Below are 21,848 nucleotides of genomic sequence, written 5' to 3' on the forward strand. Positions count from 1 at the left end.
TGTGGTGTCTGTTAGAGCAGCCCGAGCTCACAGAGGCTGCACAATTTTCCATCCCTGCCCTCAGCGTTTGAGGAGCGAATGCCAGTGTGGAGTCCCACCAGTCTTAGCTCTGCCACCGACGTGACCCCGTCACCTCCTCACATAACCTCTCTGGCTTTCGATGTCCCCACTGGTAAAATGAGGGTGATCAAGTTGATGAGGATTGCATGGATGACATAGGAAAAGCTCCTAGCACACACTACTCTGTACATGTCAGTGGTTTCATGGTTGTTGCCGAGAGAATCATGAAATCTCAGTGTGGGAACGGCACAATAAATGATTTTACTTCATGGATTATCACAGCAGGATTCTGTATCGTGCGTCCTGCTGGAAGGTCCTCACCACCGTTCACTGTGGGGCATGATGGGCCGGAAGCGCCCACTGGACATCGGATAGCATTTCCCAAGTATGTTCTTGGAAAGTTGGCTTTCACAGGGTATAAATGAGGATTATGAAGAGGGAAAAAGAATTCTGAAGTCCGATAACTTTAGGAAACACAGAGTCAAAAACACCAAAGCAGGTTTCTCTCCTGCAGGACTTCTCAGAGCATTGAGCAAGATTGTACACTTTGAAATCGTTAATGAGGAAGGGAGATGGCAACATTTCCTCAGCTTCCCTGTCCTGGGAGACCTTTCCCAGCTGGGCAAAGTCTGCATCAGGAAATGAGGCATCTGTCCACACAGTGCAGAAACCGTGTACAAAGTGAACCTCAGCCTTGAGTTCTAAATACTCACCCCAACCACAGCATTGCAAAATTTTCTCCTTTGCCACTTTATCCCAAATCGCAATTTAGAAACTGCAGCCACTGCGGCTCTGCAATCCTCCTTAGTGTCCCCAATCATCCGCACTGCGTGACGCCAACCTCCAAGAGCAAATTCGGGGTGTTAGATAATCTTCCAAGGCTGAGAGATGAGGGTCACCTTGTCAAGACCTGAGGAAGTCCACCCTCCCCTTCCCCATCCTGTAGCAGGTCCTGGACAAAAGTGGGAAGAGCTAGGTTTCCCTTCTCAGCCAGGTTTTTCAACTGCTGAGTTCAGTAAATGTCCATAGCACTCACGTTCTAGGATTCTGTAGCTGCCCCTTTGTATGTTAATACACTTTTTAAAAAATCCATAATAAGTTTGGGGGCCATAACTAAGAGATCTAAGGAATGGTCAGGATCTGGGAGAAACCAAAAGACTTAGTAATTTCCTGAGACACAAGGCAAGGGGTTGGAGGCAGGGTTCCAGAAGACCTGCCCTCCAACATTCACATGTAATGCAAATGCAAATAAATTTCCCCCTTCTGTTGCACCTTCCAGAATGGTGGACAATTCCATCTCAGATGGTGGCCAGATAAAATGACTCTCACTTCACATATAAGCTTACCTTGAATCTTCTGTTCTCAGGGGCACTGAGGAAACAGAGGCCTTTTTCCTGAACTCTTTTAACTGAAATGAAAAAGACGGTCCCAGGATGACCCCAAGACCGGAACAATGGCACCAGTGAGTCTTCATTAAGCACGTACCATGTGACAGATACATGTGGTCCAACAGCCAGAGAGGAGAGCCAACGGCACACGAATGCATACAGCTGGGATTAATCCTAGCCGGCCCCAGGACCACCGCCACCAGCTCCTCCAGACAGCCTGCTCAGCCGGAGTTTGGGAAACTGAGCAATGTCTGCTATTTAAGGAATCCGATCCACCCAACCCTTATCAAGCCAGTCAGAAGGCAGCAGTTGCCAGTGAAGCCTTTGGGGAGATTTGCTCAAGTACGAAGCTGGACGTGGGTCTTGCACCAACACACTTGAGGGGAGGAGGCACTGGAAGGAGCAAGAAGAAAGATTAACCGAACTCTGCGGGGGGCGGGGGGGCAAGGTGGACCTCTGCGTGGGAGGCAGGGGGCCGGGCTGCAGAAACTGTGGGGTGGCACGCATCTCAGGCCCTTGCATGCCCCTGAATCCAGTTTGGGGCACCGGCAAGTGTGTTGAGGAAGAGAAGTAGCCCACCGTGGAGGGGTAAAAGATCAGCAGCGTGGCTATACCCCAACAGGCTCGGTGATCTGACCAGCTCATTCCCCTTTTCTGACCTCAGCTTCCTTGTCAGCAAGAAATGAGATGGTTGTTCTGAATCTGTGGATTGGGATTTTTTTTTTCTTGTAATAAAATTCATGTAACATAAAATGTGTTGTTACTGATAATTGGTACATTCCCAGTGTTGCACAACCACCATCACTCCCTAGTTGCAGGGCATCTTCATCACCCCCAAAAAGCCTGTACCCATGAAGCAGCCACTCCCCAGTACCCCCTCTCTGCAGCCCCTAGCAACCATGAATCTTCTTTCCGCCCCTGTGGACTTGCCTGTTCTGGATATTTCATATAAACAGAATCATACAATTCTATGGCCTTTTGTGACTGACTTCTGTCACTTAGCACAATGTTTGCAAGGTTCATCCATGTTTGAGCATTTAGCAGCACTTCGTTTCTTTTTATGGCTAAATAATATTCCATTGTAGAGCTCTACTACTTTTATCTACCCATCAGTTGATAAACATTTATATGGTTTCCACCTCTTGGCTACTGTGAATAGTCAAACATCCCAATATTTGTGTACAAGGATCTGAGTATATCTATTTTGAAATCTTTGAGGTATATACCCAGGAGTAGAATTGCTGGGTCACATGGTGTTATGGACCAAATGTTTGTGCCTTCACAAAAGAAATCCTAAACCCCACAGTGATGGTATTTGGAGGTGAGGCCTGTGGGAGGTAATTGGGTTTAGTTGGGGTCATGGGAGTGGGGCCCCCATGAAGGGATTAGTAACTTAGAAAAAGAGGAAGAAATCAGAGCTCCTTCCCGACACCCATGTGAGGATACTGGGAGAAGCAGCCATCTGTGAGCCAGAAAGAGGATCCTCACCAAGAACCTAACCCTGATCTCAGACTCCCATCCTCCAGAACAGTGAAAAATAAATGTCTGTTCTTTAAGCCACCCAGTCTATGGGATTTTGTTGTAGAAGCCCAAGCAGCAGACTAAGACATATGGTATTGTGTGTGTGTGTGTGTGTGTGTGTGTGTGTGTGTGTGTGTGTGTATTTAAAGATTTTATTTACTTATTTTATTTTAGAGAGAGAGAGCAATCACATAAGCCCAGAGAGGGAGAGAATCTCAAGCAGACTTCCTGCTGACCATGGAGCCCAACATGGGGCTCGTTCTCATGATCCTGAGATCATGACCTGAGCTGAAACCAAGAGTTGGATGCTTAACCGACTGAGCCACCCAGGAACCACTATGGTATTGTATGTTTAAGTGATTGAGGAATCCCAAACTCTTTTCCACAGTGGCTGAACCATTTTCCATTCCCACCATCAATGTTTGAAAGTTCTGTTTTCTCCCCAACCTTACCAACATGGGGACTCTTTTAAGCAGGAAGGGCATTTAGTAATAAAACTGCTTTTTTTTAAAATATTTTATTTATTTGTTTGTCAGAGAGAGAGAATGCAAAAGCATGGGAAGGGGCAGAGGGAAAGCATGTGCCCCGATGAGCAGGGAGCCCGATGCAGGGCTCAATCCCAGGACCCTGGGATCATGACCTGAGCCGAAGGCAGACACATAACTAACTGACTGAGCGACCCAGGCGTCCCAATGAAACTGCTTCTTATAATGAATTCTTTCTTGGAACCCTGCTATAAGATAACAGATAAAAGAGAAACTGTTGGGGTGGAGGTGATAGTACCTCTGAGGAACCCCTAGGACTCTAAGAAACACAGTGTGAAAACCATTCGCTCCAGATAGGTTTGTTGGATCCTTCCTGGCTCGGAATCCACAGATCCCATCTTGACCTGCTTCCCTGCATCCAGGTCCTTGGAGGTTTGGCCTAGAGAGGACTCTCCCCATCTCCATCCCATGCTTCTAGGGAAGGCCCGAGGTTACAGTGCTCTTCCACTTGTGGTATGGGGCCCATCTGTGCAAGAATCATCTGGTTCTTGTTAAAATGAAAATTCTGGGATCCCACCCCAGACTTACAGAATGGGAATCTTTTTCAGAAGAACCCTGGAATTTGCATTTTTTACATACTTCCAGATGATTTTGATGTCCCCAAATTTGAGAACCACTGGCCTGGAAGGGGCTGAGAGGTGAGGGATCTGCAGGTAGATGCTTCAGTGGGTAAGGCCAAAGAGCAACCATCTTGCTGAACTGTGGTGAGCTTCCTCCCTTGCTCTTTAAGTGAGAGAGAGGCATTGGATTTTGCTTTGGGATCCAAGTGCCAACTGGGGCTACCCAAAGGTCATACTGGCACCACCTCCTTCCCACAGGACTGTGAAGTTCCAAAGGATAAGGACCCTCTTATGCCCCTCAGAGACCGTGCACAGTGTTTAAGCATTTCCAAGTGCTGTTATTTTTTTTAATGATGGTTATTATGGTTACTTTTTTGAAATTTGAAAATATAGCAGATCAGTCATAAAGCAATGACTATTTATGCAAGTTTTAGCAGCGTTAAGCAATGCCTTCCTTGTGCTGAGAATCAACATTATTTACTTTGGGAATCTTGCCCAGATTTCTGTTAACTCATTCACACATAGCTTCTCCTCCCAGCCTTGTGACTCAGTGAGGTTTTCCCCGGCTGGGGCAAGGAAAACTGTTATGTACAGACCTAATCTAGTGCAATGAACTCATCAAGGATCATCAAAAGCCCCCTATTGCAGTTACACCCCCAGAGTAGAAACCCCCTCTTCAGGCTCTGCAGGGACTGCTCCAAGAATGAGTAGCTCCCCACTGTTTTGGTTATCCATTGCTATGTAACAAATCTCGCTGAAAATTAGTGACTTAACACAACAACAATTTTATTAGTCCTCACTGGTCTTTGGATTGACTAAGCTCAACTGAGCAGTTCTGCTCCTTCTGTTGGCTGTTGAGGCTACAGTCATCTGGGGGCTCAACTGGGCTGAAGAATCCAAGCTGGCTCACTCACATGGCTAGGAGCTAATACTGGCTGTCAGCTGGGAGCTTAGCTGGGCCTGCTGACTGAAATGTCCTGTACATGCCCTCTTCACGTGACTTGGGCTTCCCACAGTATGGCAGCTGGGCTGCAAGAGGGAGTATCCTAAGATCAAGTGTTCCAAGAGGGAGGAAGTGGTTTAAAGCACCGATCTGGGATTCAGCTCTGGCTCTAAGACCTTGGATAAATCATTTAATCTCCTAGAACCTAAACTTCCCTATCTGTCACATAAACATAATGCCTTTCTCATCAGAATGATTTGAAGACTGAGGGACGCCTGGGTGGCTCAGTGGGTTAAGCATCTGCCTTCGGCTCAGGTCATGATCCCAGGATCCTGGGATCAAGCCCCGCATCCGGCTCCCTGCTCAGCAGGGGGCCTGCTTCTTCCTCTGTCTCCTGCTCCCCTGGTTGTGCTTTCTCTCTTTCTCTCTGACAAATAAATTAATAAAATCTTAAAAAAAAAAAGAGTATGTAGAATGATTTGAAGACTGAGATGGTGTACATAAAGCTCTTCACACAGTGCTCACACAGAGTGAGTTATGATCATGGGCACACCAATGCCTAATCCTAGGACATGCTGGATCTCTCCACTTTTTCTCCCAGCCTTACCCAGATTCCTCAGTTGCCACCTCTCATTTGAAGAAAAGGGGGAGGTTGCTCTCTTTAATGGGATCCTGTAGGTCTAGATGCAGAAATTAGAAACTATGACGTGACTCCTTGGAATTTATCTTAAAAGGAAAAAAATTTTACATGTATTTGAAGATATTTGTAGGAAAATGTTCCTTGCAACAGTGTGAATAACATGTTACAATAACATGCTATCAAACTAAATGTCTATCAGTAGGGGGTGAGAAATGATAACATTCATATTCTACTGGATATTATTTGCTCTTAGGGCATCTAACAACTGATCATCCTTCCTCTTAGGGGAAAACTCTTAAGATAGGAAATAAACACCCGCGCTGTCTGCTACAGAGGCAAGAAGGCAGATAAGGCCACTCCTGCTCCCTAGAATGCATGTAAGCTGAGTGTCGCCAGTGAAATGCTCTTGCCGAATGCTTTGCCCACGAAGGCACAGGCATACTGATTTTCAAGATTGCCAAGTGACATATAGGTAAGTGTCTGGTGGAACAGAGCTGACCTAGACAACTCACCTTGGAACTGTTGTATACGAGAGAAACTTTTCTTCATTAAGCCACTCTAAATTAGGCTTTTTATGTTATAGCAGCTTAGCTTATACTCGTTATGGTGACTTTAGAACATGGCCACATTCCTTCTATTGAGAAGTAGAGTCTATGTTCCCTCCTCTCAAATCAGGCAAGACTGTGACCGCTTAGATCAATGGACTGTAGTGAAAGAGGACTTCCAAGGCTAGGTCATGAAAGGCCACATAGCCTTCTCCCTGCTTACTAGAACACTAGCTCCTGGAGCACTGAGCCACCCTGTAAGAAGTCAGACTACCCAGAGGCTGCCACATTATGAGGAAGCCTAAGCCATATACAGGGGCCATGTATAGGCACTCTGGTCATAAGTTCTAGCTCACGGGGCGCCTAGGTGGCTCCATCAGTTGAGTGTCCAACTCTTGATTTTGGCTCGTGTCATGATCTCAGGGTTGTGAGAGAGAGCCCCACGTTGGGCTCTGTGTTCAGTCTGCTTGAGATTCTCTCTTCCTTTCCCTCTGCCCTCCCCCAACTCTCTCCCAAAATAAATAAACAAATTAAAAAAAAAAAAAAAAAACCTTCTCCCTCAGCTCAGGGTTCAAGTCATCCCAGCCAAATCTCAAACATGTGAATGAAGAAGCTTCCAGCTGATTCCATTACCTCTCCCGACAACAGATTTCATCTCTTAGTTTGAATTTTCCCAGCCGAGGTCCCAGACATTGTGACATCATCCCTGCTATATCCTGTTAGAATTCCTGACCCACAGACTACATGAGCATATCAAAATAGCAGTTGTTTTATTCCACTAAGTTTTATGAATTGTTATACTGCAATAGCTACTATATACTATACTGCAATGGGCTATCAATACTTTTTCAAAAAATTCCTCTTTTGCCGATTCAGTTAACCAGACTTGGTTCCTGTTGTTGCAATCAAGAATCTTGATTGGTAGATATACAATGAAACACTCCACAATGCTTAAATTGATGGAGCTCTATATTAACTGTCACAGAAAGATGTTCACAATGTAGTTTTAAGTGAAAATGGCAGGTTCCAAAACAGGTACAGAATAGTTCTATTTTTGTAAACTAAAATTATTTTTGCATAGAGTAAATTCTAGGATGCTATGTACTAAAATTATACAGTATTGTGCTTAGGTATTGGAATTACAGGGTTTTTGTGTTCTTGTGCTTATCTGTATATTCTAATTTTTAAATAATGAATATCATTACACAGTTACTTGTATAATTTTTTAAATCAAAAAATATTTTTTAAAAATTAAGCCAGCATTATAGATCAAAGAATTTGAGAGTACTTGGCATACCTCTCCACCTTTGAGGATTTTGTACATTGCCCAGTGAGAGACCCAAAAGTACAATCTTTAGGAAGTATGATAGTCCCTAATTCCTCCTCTCCCTATAAACATATGCTGTTTCTCACATCAAGTAGTGTTTGGGGGCGCTTGGCTGGGTCATTTGGGAGAGCATGCAAGTCTTGATCTCAAAGTCATAGTTCAAACCCCATGTTGGGCACAGAGATGATTTTTAAAAAATAGTAGTGTTTAGGGGCGCCTGGGTGGCTCAGTTGGTTGAGCGACTGCCTTCGGCTCAGGTCATGATCCTGGAGACCCAGGATTGAGTCCTGCATCAGGCTCCCTGCTCAGCGGGAGTCTGCTTCTCCCTCTGACCCTCCCCCCTCTCATGCTCTCTCTCTCACAAATAAATAAAATCTTTAAAAATAAATAGTAGTGTTTAGTTACCCTTTTTTTAAGTCTGGGCTGTGTCTGTGACTGCTTTGGCCAGTAGAATACAGCACATTTGAGGATTTCTGATCTCAAGACTTAGGAAGATTGGTAGCTTTTGTTTCTTCCTCTTACATGCTTGTTCTTGGGATGTTCCTTCTTAGAACCTAGCCCAACCAGGGCGCCTGGGTGGCTCAGTTGGTTAAGCGACTGCCTTTGGCTCAGGTCATGATCCTGGAGTCCCGGGATCGAGTCCCACATCGGGCTCCCAGCTCAGCGGGGAGTCTGCTTCTCCCTCTGACCCTCTTCCCTCTCATGCTCTCTATCTCTCATTCTCTCTCTCTCAAATAAATAAATAAAATCTTTAAAAAAAAAAAGAAAACACAAGAACCTAGCCCAACCCATGTGGCAGAGAAACAAGACTCTCCAGTTGGCAGCCTCAGCTGAGCTCCTAGCCAATAGCCAACACCAACTGCCAGCCATGTGAGTCATTTGGAATTCCAACACAACCAAGCCCCAGATGACTTCAGCTCTAGCCAACAATATATGGGGCAGAAAAACCACCCAGCTGAGCACTGTTAACCCATAGACTCATGAGAGGTCCTAAAATGGTGTTGTTTTGGGGCACCTGGGTGGCTCAGTCGTTAAGGATCTGCCTTTGGCTCAGGTCATGATCCCAGGATCCTGGGATCGAGCCCCGCATCGGGCTCCCTGCTCCGCGGGAAGCCTGCTTCTCCCTCTCCCACTCCCCCTGCTTGTGTGCCCTCTCTCACTGTCTCTCTCACTGTCAAGCAAATAAATAATATCTAAAAAAATAAATAAAATAAAATGGTGGTTGTTTTAAACCACTAAGTTTTGGGATAATGTGGTAGCCAGCCTCCAAGATGGCTCCAATGATCCCCACCTTCTGATATTCACATCCTTGTATAGTCCCTTTGCACACTGTACCAGGGCTGGTCTTGTACATACAGTAGAAGTGTTGTGTGGTATGTTACTTCCAAGATTAGATTATAAAAGACCTTATTGTTTCTCTCTTGGTCACTCTTTCAAGTGACTCTTCATGTTGTGGAAAAAAATCTACATAAGATGACCAACTTGTTGCCAGGTCGCCCAGGACTTTCCTGGTTTTAGACTGAGAGTCTCATTCTGAACCCCCTCAGTCCTGAGCAAACCAGGATGGTTGGCCACCCTACACCCATGTGGTAAAGAACTGAGGCCTTTGGACAACAGTGTGCTAGAAACTGAGGCCTCTTGCCATAGCTGCATGTGGTGTGCCATCTTGGAAACAGATCCTCCAGCCCCAGGCAAGCCTTCAAATGACTACAGCCCCAGCTGACCACTTACAACCTTGTAAAAGACCCTGATCCAGAACCACCCAGTTAAGCTGATCCCAAATTCCTGAACCCCAGAACTTGTATAAGATAATGAATACTTGCTATTTTAAGATGCTAAATTTGGGGTCATTTGTTAAATACCAATAGATAATTTATACAGGTGGTCTGTTACACCCAAATAGGTAACAGAAACAGAAGCATGTTCCTGTTCTCCACTCTGCCATAAACAGCTGTGATGATCTTTCTGTCTGGGGACTTCCTTCCTTTCCTGAAAATCAACCTGAGGGAATTTTGCCTCTGGAATTCCTGAGGGCCCCTGCTTGCTGCTGGGGAAGCTCATTCCAATTCTAATTGTCTTCCAAGTGTTAACAATGAATCTCTTGGGCTCACAAGGTCCTCCCACCTCTCCATTTCCAAATGCTCTCTGAGGCCCTCCTGATTTCCCAGAAGGCCTGAGGTGCTTACCGGACTGCTTAAACAGTCTTCTCTGCTAGAAAGTACCCCTGATCTCTGACAACATGAATATCTGTGTGCAGAAAACAATGCATGGGGTGTGTGATCTGCAGGGCTTGCAGATGGTTTGTGAGGATCTGGGAGACTTGACCTCAAATCTTTTCTGACCAGGCACCAAAGTATTTGAGATTTCACCTTTTGAATGTGATTAATTCACTTGGAAGGGCCAGTTTATTCACCAGCACCTTCTTCTGGTTGAGCTTTAAAGAGTTCTTCCCTGCGAACCATGAGAGACGATGGACTGAAAAACAACCTGAGGGTTCTAGAGGGGAGGGGGGTGGGGGGATGGGTTAGCCTGGTGATGGGTATTAAAGAGGGCACGTTCTGCATGGAGCACTGGGTGTTATGCACAAACAATGAATCATGGAACACTACATCAAAAACTAATGATGTACATCAAAAGCTAATGATGTAATGTATGGTGATTAACATAACAATAAAAAATTAAAAACTAATGATGTAATGTATGGTGATTAACATAACAATAAAAATTTAAAGAGAAAAAAAAAAGAGTTCTTCCCTGCCCGGGGTAGCATAAGAGCAGGGGGAAATTAGTCCAGGGGAGCACAAAAGGCAGGGGGGCCCCCGGAAAGCTGATCTTGGCTCCATTTCCAGTCTAGTATGGGGTGACACTGACTCTGTCTACAGGCAGGCCATGGGCCGTATGCAGGCAGGGCGCCCAGCATGCTTGGGCGGACTGCTGTGTACGCCCAGAGAGCCAGAGACACCTGGAAAGTGGATAAAGATACAAGTAACATGTGCTGAGCTCTGAGTTTTCTGGAGCTGCCATAGCAAAGTACCACAAACTGCGTGGCTTAAAATAACAGAAAACTATCCTCTTACAGTCCTGAAGCCAAAAGTCCAAAATTAAAGTCTAAGCAGGTTTGGTTCCTTCTGGGGCTGTGAAGGAGAATCTATCCCATACCTCTCTTTCAGCTTCTGGCGGTTTGCTGGTAATCTTGGGCATCCGCATCACCCTGATCTCCTGTTCATATGGCATACTCCCTGTGTGTCTCTCTCTCTGTGTCCAAATTTCCCATCCTAATTGACCCCATCTTAACCTCATTATCTGCAAAGACCCCATTTCCAAATAATATTATATCCACAGAGACTAGGAGTTAGGACTTCAACATCTGTGAGGGAGCACAATTCAAACCACTGAGCATTTAGTAAAAATAGTAAATATCCATGAAATGCCAGGTATTTGGTAGGATAGGCCTTTTGTATACATCATTCCTGCTCTTCACAAAGATTTCCCAATTTTATAGCTATAGAAACAGGATCAGGGACGCCTGGGTGGCTCAATCAGTGAAGTGTCTGCCTTTGGCTCAGGTCGTGATCCCAGGGTCCTGGGATCAAGTCCTGCATTGGGCTCCTTGCTCTGCAGGGAGCCTGCTTCTCCCTCTGCTTGTTCCCTCTCTCTCTCACAAATAAATAAATAAAATCTTTAAAAAAATAAAAAATAAAACAACAGAATATTTTAAAAAATAATAATAATAAAGCAAGAGGATCAGAAAGATTACAGGGCTTATCCTAACTCACATAGCTAGAAAATGTAGGTTCTGGAATCAGATAGCCTGGCTTCACCACTTAGCTGGGAAGGAGGCCTTGGACAAGTTACTTAACCTCTCTGAACCTCTGTTTCTTCATTTGTAAATAAAGTGAAGATAATAATTGTGCCCCCATCCATGGTGAGTTGTTGCAAAAATTTAAAAAGATAATGCACAGAGCCTTACACATAGTAATTCCTGAACTCATGTAACTGTTATGATAAGTAGTGGGGTCAAGATTTAAATCCACATCTCCTTAGCTCTGATACCTTCATTCTCTCTTCTATGATGCAGCACAACCAGGTGCCAGGTACTTCTTCATCCATGATCTCACTGAATCTTCACTGTATCTTATGGATGAGGGAACTGAGATAGAGAGAGGTGAGGTGACCGGACCAAGGTCACCTAGCGGATAAAACTTTCTAATCTAGCCCTGCTAACGCTAATAAATTTTCCATTACGTAACCCCTTATCCCAGTGCACAGATACAATGTAGTAGAACACTGTCCTCCATCATGGTTTGCTAATAATCTCTGGATCCAAAGGAGTCAGCCAAGATTAAGAGCTCAGTCAGTGGCCCACCCCAAGACTATGGCAGGCAAAGAATTCTGTTTCCATAACAGCTCCTGCCCGTTCAGAAAGCTCAGTCCAGAAGAGATACTATTGTTTCTTGAGAAAGTCCTTCGGAAGGAGGAACTCTCTCTCTCTCTCTCTCTCTCTCTCTCACACACACACACACACAGGAAGAGAGAGAGAGAGAGAGAGAGAGAGAGAGAGAGAAAGCTTATACTGGGCCTCACTCCTGGAACAAAGTAACTAACCATTGAAAGGGGAATGGGTTATATAAGATTTCTCAGTTAGAAAGCCTGAAAAGTAAGAACCAGCTGCTAGGCCCAATCCAAAATTCCCTGGCAAACGAGGGTAGAGAAGATTCCAACAGGCAAAAATAAAAACCAAAAAACCATGTAAACACCTCAGAGGTAAGCTCCTTAAGATTTCTCTGTCAGGACAGAAAGAGAGACAAAGCAGCCAGGTCCTCTGGCCAGGCCTTTCTGGGACCTTCCTTCCACCACCTCTGCTGCCCCAGCGGCCCTTCCACACCAAGCTCAGCCCTACAAACACCTAAGCAGGGCGGCCTTGGAGTAAGGCTTCCTCTGGCCCATAGACAAGTTGGTTTAGCCTGCACACAGTTTTTGTTAGTTGTTAACACTTTCAAAGTGAGACATTTCACATAAGACTTCTTGTTTTTGGCTTCTTTTGGAAAATGAAGTTCTGACCAAGTGGCTCTGTGTCCCTGAGGGGCCACTGTGAGCCAAAGCTGAGTAGTGGCTGCCTCCAAGTTGACTATTTTTATACCTATCCCACTTGACTCATTTATCTTCCTTGCCTGACCCTTCTAGGCACATGGGGTTTTCACTCAGGCCAACTGAGACCTCCCCTCTGCTACCAGATAAAAGAGATCTTGCCCTCCCCTGGCATTCAAAAGTCCCTCACAGCATGGCTTATTCAGACTTAGCACCTGTGACTACACTTCATTCCAAATTTATCTACTCCTTCATCTCCAAACAGGTCCCGGATTTTCCCACATTGGTTCTTTGGCTAGGGCTGTTTTATTTCCTCCAAGATGCCTTCCACCCCAGCTCGGCCAGAACTCTTCCACCATACCCTGTAAGGTCATATGAAAAAAAAAAAAGACCTTCTCAGAACGTCCCAAACAGATGCAAGCTTTCTTTCATTCAATGCTTGAAAGCACCTTGTCATTTTGAAGTCTTCACACATTTGCATATTACAATTTCTCTTCCTGTGATTCTTCCCCCACTAGCCAGTGGCTCTGGCTGGGCCCAGCCTTGCAGTCGGCTTCACCACAGCATTAGACCCATGAATAAGGATGCTCTCTTGACCCTCCAGACCAGCCCAGTCACCACTGATCTAATGCCTCAGTTCATGCCACATGGAGCAGAGGAATTGCCTGGCTAAGACTCCTGACTTTTGTGACAACTGTGAGAAATGGTAAAAGGGTTGTTGTTTAAGCTACTAAGTTTTAGGCTAGTCTGTTACACAGCAGTAGATAACTGAGACAGTTGGGAGAATAACAAAGTGTTTAATCTTGTTAATTATTTTCTTCAAGTCTTTTTACCAAAAAAAAAAAGTGTGTGTGTGTGTGTGTGTGTGTGTGTGTGTACATGCACACACAACTTAGAGAAGGGGAAGAGAACAAGTATTTATTGAGTTCCTAATTTGATTTCTGTCTGGCCATTTTACATGCATTATCTCTAATACTCAAGACAATCCAGCTTATTTTTTTTTTTAAGATTTTATTTATTTGTCAGAGAGAGAGGGGGAGAGAGCACAAACGGGGGAGAGGGAGAAGCAGAGTCCCCACTGATTAGGGAGCCTGATGCGGGGCTCGATCCCAGGACCCTGGGATCATGACCTGAGCCAAAGGCAGATGTTGAACTGACTGAGCCACTCACGCGTCCCAATCCAGCTTATAGCATTATTTACATCTAAAAAAAGAAGCCAAAGCCCAAAGAAGTTCAGTCACTAGCAGATGATCACACAGCTCATGAGTGGGGGAAATGGGAATTGAATGCCCAGTCTGGTCTATCCAGCTACAAGATTCAGGCTTTTGTTACCACCTCACCTCCCTATAAACACCTCTCTGGGCTCCAACTGTGGTCGACATTCCACTTAATGTGACACCATACGTGGTCTCTTCATATGGCTGCAAAGCCTTCAGACCTTCCTATTAAATGGCCATATACATATATTTTTTAAAAATTTATTTATTTGAGGGAGAGAGAAAGCAGGGGAGGGGCAGAGGGAAAGGAAGAGAATCTCCAGCAGACTCCCTGCTGAGCGTGGAGCCCGACACGGGGCTCGTTCCCATGACCCTGAGATCATGACCTGAGCTGAAACCAAGACTCCACACTTAACTGAATGAGGCACCCAGGTGCCCAGTAAATGGCCACATATTATTCTAATTATAGTTTACATACCATTCCCCTCCTGTTGAGCATTTACATTCCTTCCAGATCTTCTTTTTGCCATTAAAAGCATTCTGACAGTTGCATCATGCCACAGAGTAGGAATTCTAAAGGGAGGGGTGAGCCTTTCTTGGGTTCCTTGGGTCTTACCAGGAGTCTCATCTACCCGACTTCTCCAGCCATTCTCCTCTCCACACTGACTGCCATAGTGAACCTGGGTATACAGTTGCCTAAGGAAAGTGTCCTAGGTGGAGCAGAGAAAGAGGAGAAAAAGAGTTGCCTTGAAACTCACACCCATTCAGCCCAGATGAGTTAATCATCTTTTATCAAGTTAATGCAGATCTCATTAATCTTAAATAGCTTTGGCAGCTGGAAAAATGAAGATTATGTCAGGATTCTTGTTGATTTTGAAAAGATTACAAATCCTGTTATTTCTAAAGGGCCAGGTAAAAGGTTTTTAAATCCTGTTAAGAATTTTAGCCCATACCCTGAGAGCAATGGGTAGCCATTAAACGGTTTTAAACAGAGGAGTGATGACCCAATCTGATTTTTATCTGGAAAGAACACCCCGGATGGAGGGCAATGGCAGGATTTAGTGATTGAGAGGGTGGAGGGTGGGGGTAGGGAGGACTCCAGCATAGCCGGGGCGGTGGGGGGCGGGGGGGCGGATAGGAGGAGAAGCCGGAAGGGAATAATGGGACCAGGTGAGCTAGGGGTGTCTAGGGGCAGCACCGGGGCCAGGCCGACTTCTGCCAGGACCAGGGACGCAGACCTGGGAGGGAGGGCCCCAAAGGCCAGGAGGGAGAGAGATCGGGAGAGCCACAGCAGGCCCAATAGGAGAAGTGAGGACACGGGGGGAAGGCCCTGAGGCCTCAGCAGCCCATGAGGCTGCGAGCCCTTTCCTTCCTAGGAGGGGAGTCCCAAACTACCCCATCTTAAGGGGCTGTTTGAGCTGGTCATCACATCCCTGGAGGGTTTCAGTTCAAAGATTCCCATGGATTTTACACTTAGGGGAAAGCACTACCCCAGAGGAAGCCCCAGGAAGAAAATCCCCTTGTTTCTGACCTCCCTTCCTTGCCTACCTGTAGTTTTCCTTTTGCCCTCTTTCTTTTTAAGCCCAAGAGGAGGAGCTAAGGTATGTAAAAGTAAACAAATCTATAAAACATGAAACCTATCATCTTTGAACAGAAAGCCAGTATCCACCAAATCTACAGGAGGGCCAGTGGTGCTGTGAGTTTCACGGGGGGGGGGGGGGGAAGCTAGATGGGGCCAGGTAGGCAGGGTCAAGGAAGGAAGTCCAGGAAGGGGCAAGCCGGGGCAGAGGACTCTGGAGACAGTATTTGGAGAGAGCTGGGACAGAAAGTCCTTGGGGAACCCAGAGGGTTAATAGTCTAGCTACATACTTAGAGTCGGCTTCAACTGAGGCTGGTCAGGCAAGTCCAGGTCATTTTTGTTCCAACTGTCATATTTGAGAGTTAAGAGAGGAGATTTTTCAGGCTTCACATTTTCTACACCCAGGCAAAGGGGCTCCCTTCCGTGTAGGGTATCCTGGGAAATGTGAAGGGCCTACGGATGCGGCAATTGGGTGGGTAGATGGTGATAAACCCTGTTGGAACAACTGCAGATCTGCTGCAATTTGGCGGGTGGGGCAGGGATAGGTTGGGATCTGAGCTTCTTTGCCATGGGCGTGGGGGCAGAGGGGGGGAGGAGGCGCCGTATCACTAAGAGCCTTTAATTAACTTTGCCATTTTACGGAGAATTTACGAATGGAGTTATTCTTGGTCCAGCTATGTTTGTCAGCGGGTTCAATACATAACATATAATTGTTACATAAATTTACAATTGTTTACAAATACATGACATGGTATTTGTTCCTCCGGGGCCAAGACCCACAGATGCCAGTAGGAAGGAGATTTGCCAGCAACAAGGGAGAAAGCCCCAGGCAACCTCACAAAAATTTTCCAGTTTCTAACCTTTCAGCATTCCTCAGGCAGGGCCTTCTATTGTGTGGAAAGGTCCCCTGAGGCTGGTGGGGAGGAGGGGGCTGTTGAAGGGGGCAGATCACAGAATCACACCATCTAAGATTAACTCCATACAGGAGGTTGGGTCATGATCATCCAAATGCTTTCTTCTTCTGTGTAATAATCTGACAGGAGGCTTATCAATGATTACCTAAGGAGACCCGTAGCTTCTTCCCTCAGATGCTGGACTGAGGAGTAGTAGGCCAGGAAGTCCAGTTCTCTTTGGGCTGAGTGGGAGAGGGACTCCCCAGCTCCAAAGACTGAGTGGAACAGCCGGTAGTAGTGAAGTGCTCAGTCTGTCACTAGACAGTGTTCTTTATAGCGGCCATTTTGATCCAGACATCTTGAGGTCACAGACAGTTTAACGTGAGTAAAAACTATATAATCAGATTTGAGAGAAGATGCCAAAATACTAAGTGACTTCGTATTTAGTAACTGCAAATATAAAGCATGACACTTTTTTTTCTGTCAACAAATGTTCAGTGATTGTCTCCTCTGGGGTGGGCACTTACTCTGTAGGCACTGGAGACCAGGAATGAAGAAGAAGCAGGGCCAGGGAGGACAGATACAAGGAAGGGCCCCCAAACACCCCACAGAACTGTGATTCATGATACGTGCCTTAGCGATAACATGAACACTCTTGATAACAACGATACCTAACATTAATTGGGTTGACAATTCCAGGCACTGAGCTGAGCGGTCCTCTATTCATTCCCTCCTACAAGTCCTCCCAACTCCACAGGCAGGTGTGTTCATCATCGCCTTTACAGATGAAAACACCCGAGCGGCAGAGAAGTTAAGAGACTTGCTGGGAAGAGGCAGAGCTGCGATTTGAATCCAGGTCTGACTCCAGAAAGCAGGCACTTGACCCTGAAGTAAAGAGCAGGAAGAAGAAATAAAGGACTTGCCTTTGGCGTGGGGGAGACCTCTCTGTGCTCCCTGTACCCTCATCCTTGCCCTGCCCTCTCAGCCCAAGTAGGAATGACGGTTGCATTGACCTACTGACCTGGTAACCGGGGCCAGAGGACTTCACATCTACTTGTCGGGTCATGAGATAGGACCGGGAATGGAGTCAGGGTCAGCAACAGGATAATCATGCCTTTCCAACATAATTACGTCCTTTGCACTCTGTGATCAAAATGATTGAGTCATAAGGTTTTGCTTAGTGCCAGAGCCATCTGACTTGCTCTCAAAGAGATCACCCCGGGTTGTTTTACTTTGATGAATTTACCAGAGAGCTGAACCTGTTTCACAGCCAAGTCGGTGCTCTGAGGTCCAGCTGCCTGGAGAAGCCTGACTCCCAGCGATCCAACTCACAGGAGGCTGAAGTATATAGCCAGATACTCGCGTATTCATTTACAGTTGGTGTTAGTCCTTCAGTAAATGGAATGCTCCTCCCTCAACTGGGGTACCCTTTTCCCAGTATCAGCAGTCAGAGAGCCAAATCAGCCATCAGCTGGCTGTTTGTTGAGTATATCCCAAGAGTTAGCTGTGGGCAGATTTCTTTTAAGTCAGGGTGGGGCTTAGTGAGTCATCACCACCTCACAGCAGGGCACATCTGTATGAGCTCCAGTTTCCTGTTGCTCTTTCCTTGACAGTGGTAGGTAATAAGTGTCACCTGCTGGCCTCTTGGCTTTACCCTACTTCTTTTTCCCTTCTATTCTCCAGCCTCCTCCCTCATTCTTGTTTTCTGCTTTCTCCATACGACACAGTTGATAAGATTGCTGATCATTTGGGACGCCCGGGGGGCTCAGTCGGTTCAGCAACTGCTTTCGGCTCAGGTCATGATCTCAGGGTCCTGGGGTCGAGCCCCACGTCAGGCTCTCTGCTCATCAGGGAGTCTGCTTCTCCCTCTCACTCTCCCTCTGTGCTTTCCCATCTCTCTCAAAAAATAAAATCTTAAAAAAAAAAAAAAGATTGCTGATCATTCAATTGTTATTACATTCCAGCCCTGCCCTCCCTAAGATTACATCAGAGAAGTGATCTGATGGGTGGGTGGGTTGGTCCAAGCTCTTCCTTTAGGTATGGCTTTTTGTATTTATTCTCAGATATATTAGGTTGAACCATATGAAATCGCTATTTGGGCAGGCCAAAAACAGTCAAAGAGCAGCAACTCTATGTGGTTCAACTAACAGCAGACCAGATTTATTAGGGGTGGGCTTAATGAGTCCAACCCCTGTTTGCAAAGCGTGGTGGTAAGTGTATGTGTGGGTGTGTGGGGGGGGTATACGGTCATACATGGCAGCCTTTTGCATATCTCTGGAAACAGGTTTCTCTGGCTAGCCACTGGTGTCTGGGACCTCGTTCCTCTTGCTTTCCATTCAGCCTCTGAGTAGGGCCTTAATGTCAGGGATGCCTAAGGAGGGACTTGAGGCTGAGGGAGAAAGTCAAATTCTTTGTTATACATGAGAGTATGCATTCTGAGGCCAAGAGAGAACAATTTGAAGGAACCCCGTTAGATAGTCCCATATCTTGTTTATTCCCCTGTTAATGTGAAAAAATTGGGGACTAATGGAAATATTTTTACATTCTACAAACATTAGTCAAACCCCTTGTGATGCAGGCTGATGCCCCACACCAGTCCTACCTTCCAGGGTTTTCACTGGCTGTTGTTGTATGTACATATACTTGTCTGTTTCTGGTAGCAGCTTACCATACAGTAAGCTCTGTGAGGGTAGGCCCCATCTCTGACCTACTTACCCTTAACACCTGTCGTAGGGCCTGGCACAGAGTAGGTGCTCATTTTATTTTATTTATTTATTTTTTTAAAGATTTTATTTATTTATGAGAGAGAGAGAGAGACAGAGGCAGGCAGAGGGAGAAGCAGGCTCCTTGCTCAGCAAGGAGCCCGATGTGGGACTCGATCCCAGGACCCCGGGATTGTGACCCGAGCCGAAGGCAGACGCTTAACCGACTGAGCCACCCAGGCGCCCCTAGGTGCTCATTTTAAAAAATGTTTTACATAAATGAATGAATGAGTGAATGAATGAAGTTAAACAACAAGCAAATCATGGAAATACCAGGAAGGCATCAAATACCATACCAAACAAAAGGTCTCTGGACCTTTAAAGGTCAGGAGCCAGGCTGCCTACAGAAGTCAGCCAAGGCTCCCCAGAGGAAGTGGCCTGAAGGCATTTGCTCCCCAGTTGGAAAAGGCTGATGGAATAGCTCATGAGGAAGTGGCCTGAAGGCATTTGCTCCCCAGTTGGAAAAGGTTGATGGAATAGCTCATGAGGAAGTGGCCTGAAGGCATTTGCTCCCCAGTTGGAAAAGGTTGATGGAATAGCTCAGGCCGTAGCACAGTCTGCCTCACAGATGTGAGAGAGGAAGCCACAAAAGACAAGAAGCCACAAATGAAAAGTTGCTCCCTATTTCCTGGCAAGCTCTTTGGCCAGCATGAGCTGCATTCCTTTGAGCTGAGCATGTGTGGAATTTTCAGCCTAGGTAGCAGAATGGAACTTGGAACAAATAGCTCAGCAAAAAAGAACCCAGGGACAATGGGCTGGGTCCAGCTGCCCTTTGCCAGCTCTTGAGCTCACAGAATGTTGGCTCCGTGGGCCTTTTTGAGAGAGATAAATGATGTCCTTTGGATTGTACCATTTTAGAGGGCTCAGAGAGACATTTCCATGTTCAGACAGCACTAAGATCCTTAGAAGATGTGCTGAAATACCTGGGAATGGTCTGAGTCCTTACCACTGTTCAACTTTCCATCTAGCAAGGAAAAGTTAAGGTCTGTTTTGCTTTAAAGATGGGGAAGGTCTAAACATTGGAAGGCAGAGGGGAAGAAACCATCAAGAAGGAGCTGGAGGATGCTGCAAGGTGAGGGCAGGTGACGATGAGAGGATGATGGCAGGATTCATGGCCCTGTGTAACCCATCCAGAGGAGGGGAGATTGAAGAGGAACTGGTGGGAATGTATGCTGTCAGTTTCAAGGCAGAGGATTCAAATAGGAAGGGATCAGCTTTTTGGAGAAAAGAATAACTACAGACAATAACACAACCCCAAAGATACTGGTGTCTCTACTGGTCTGACCAGTACATATGATCAAGTTCTGGCAGCATGTCATGAATCACACTGGAAAATGTAGTGGGGAATTTTGCGGTGTCAAACCTCAACTGCTATTCCTTCTCTACATTTTACCAAGTCCTTAATTCCTTCAAGACACTGATATAGAGATGGGGACCTAAGAAAGGGGCGGGGGGGCGGGGGACTGAATTCCAGTTATTCATATCTGGAATTTCTTGATTATAAAGGAGTTGAAGGCAGGAATGACAAATTACTCAACCTAGAATACGGCACATAACCTTAAATATGGCTAAACAGGTGCTTCATAGATGAGGAAAGGACAAAAGTTAGAAAAGGAGGGAGGGAGGAAGGGAAAGAAAGGAAGAAAAAGAAATTTATCAGAGATGTTAAGGGAGGTGGGGTGGGGGCAGTACTTAACTTGGCCTGCACCACAGGAAGATAAGTGGTGTCACAGAAGGAAGTTACCTAGGGCCCATCCTGGGGGGCTGGGGGCAGGTTATGTCTGGGGAATTACAACTAAGCTTACTGTTGCCCAAGGCTAGGTCCTTGGATTTACTTTGTTGACAGATTCTGGACTTAGTTCTTCAATAGTAGCCGAGGTGGGGGAGGGAGGGAAGACAACCTTAAATGGGAAAACTATAAAGGAAAAGACAAAGAAGTCACTCCTTTTACTGGCTGTACTGTGTCTACCCCATGAAACTACTAACATAGTCTGAGTCATTTCCTCAGTGGCTGCTCCCTCTGTCCTTAGAAGGAGGAAGTTGAAAGTCTAATACTTGACATTAGGCCACCGATTTCAAATGAAAGGATTCCTTTCATTCTCAAGGCCCCAAAAGTACTTAAATGGTAAAACCAGGTTTAACATGGGTATTTTATCCCTATCCCTGTGACACACCATTCTCCTCCTTTTACCAGATATAAAAGCTAAGGATAAATTGCAGCCATCATCTAGACTCAAGTCAGGGCAGGGAGCACTATTTAAACGTATTAAAAAGTCACGCATCCAAAGTGCTGGGCAGCTAACAGGTCCTCTTTCCCCACATATCTTACCAGAGAGAATACCCCCATTTTACATAATCAGAAGCTCGAGGATCAGATTTTTTTAGCCTGACCTTGGCAGACATCTAGCAGAGGGTGGAGTTCAGACAAAATTAATCCCCTCCTATCTACCTACTGGCTTATTAAAGATCTTTTCGTAAACAAGACCAAATCTTCAAGCCCACTGCTCCTCTCACTTTCCTAGTACTCATCCCACAAAATGAAAATTAAAAGTTGCCAGACCAGAGGGGGTGAAAGTACAGAGTGGAGCGGAGGAGGAGTAACCATCTTTAAGATAGCTAGCTTAACACAGACGCTCTCCGTCTCGCTAAAGTTCAAGCCACAAGGCCACAGTTCGCTCTGGGCGAGCAGACACGCGTGCACCCTACGCATGCGCTCAGAAGGGACCCACCCCCTCCACCCGCCTCTTTCCGCGGACCTCTTCAGCCAAGTCACCAATTAG

General features: G+C 45.9%; 1 long non-coding RNA gene across 1 annotated transcript; it reads right to left on the minus strand.

The window, feature by feature from the left end:
• Positions 1 to 15,605: 15,605 nt before the first annotated feature.
• LOC113918095 lies at positions 15,606 to 18,401 on the minus strand. The gene is made up of 3 exons (XR_003518441.2): positions 17,553 to 18,401; positions 17,328 to 17,449; positions 15,606 to 17,191 (listed from the first exon to the last, which is right to left on the minus strand). It is a non-coding gene; the product is annotated as an uncharacterized LOC113918095 (long non-coding RNA).
• Positions 18,402 to 21,848: the final 3,447 nt, after the last annotated feature.

The sequence above is a fragment of the Zalophus californianus genome, chromosome 1, assembly GCF_009762305.2.
Source record: "Zalophus californianus isolate mZalCal1 chromosome 1, mZalCal1.pri.v2, whole genome shotgun sequence".
NCBI classification, from domain to species: Eukaryota; Metazoa; Chordata; class Mammalia; order Carnivora; family Otariidae; genus Zalophus; species Zalophus californianus.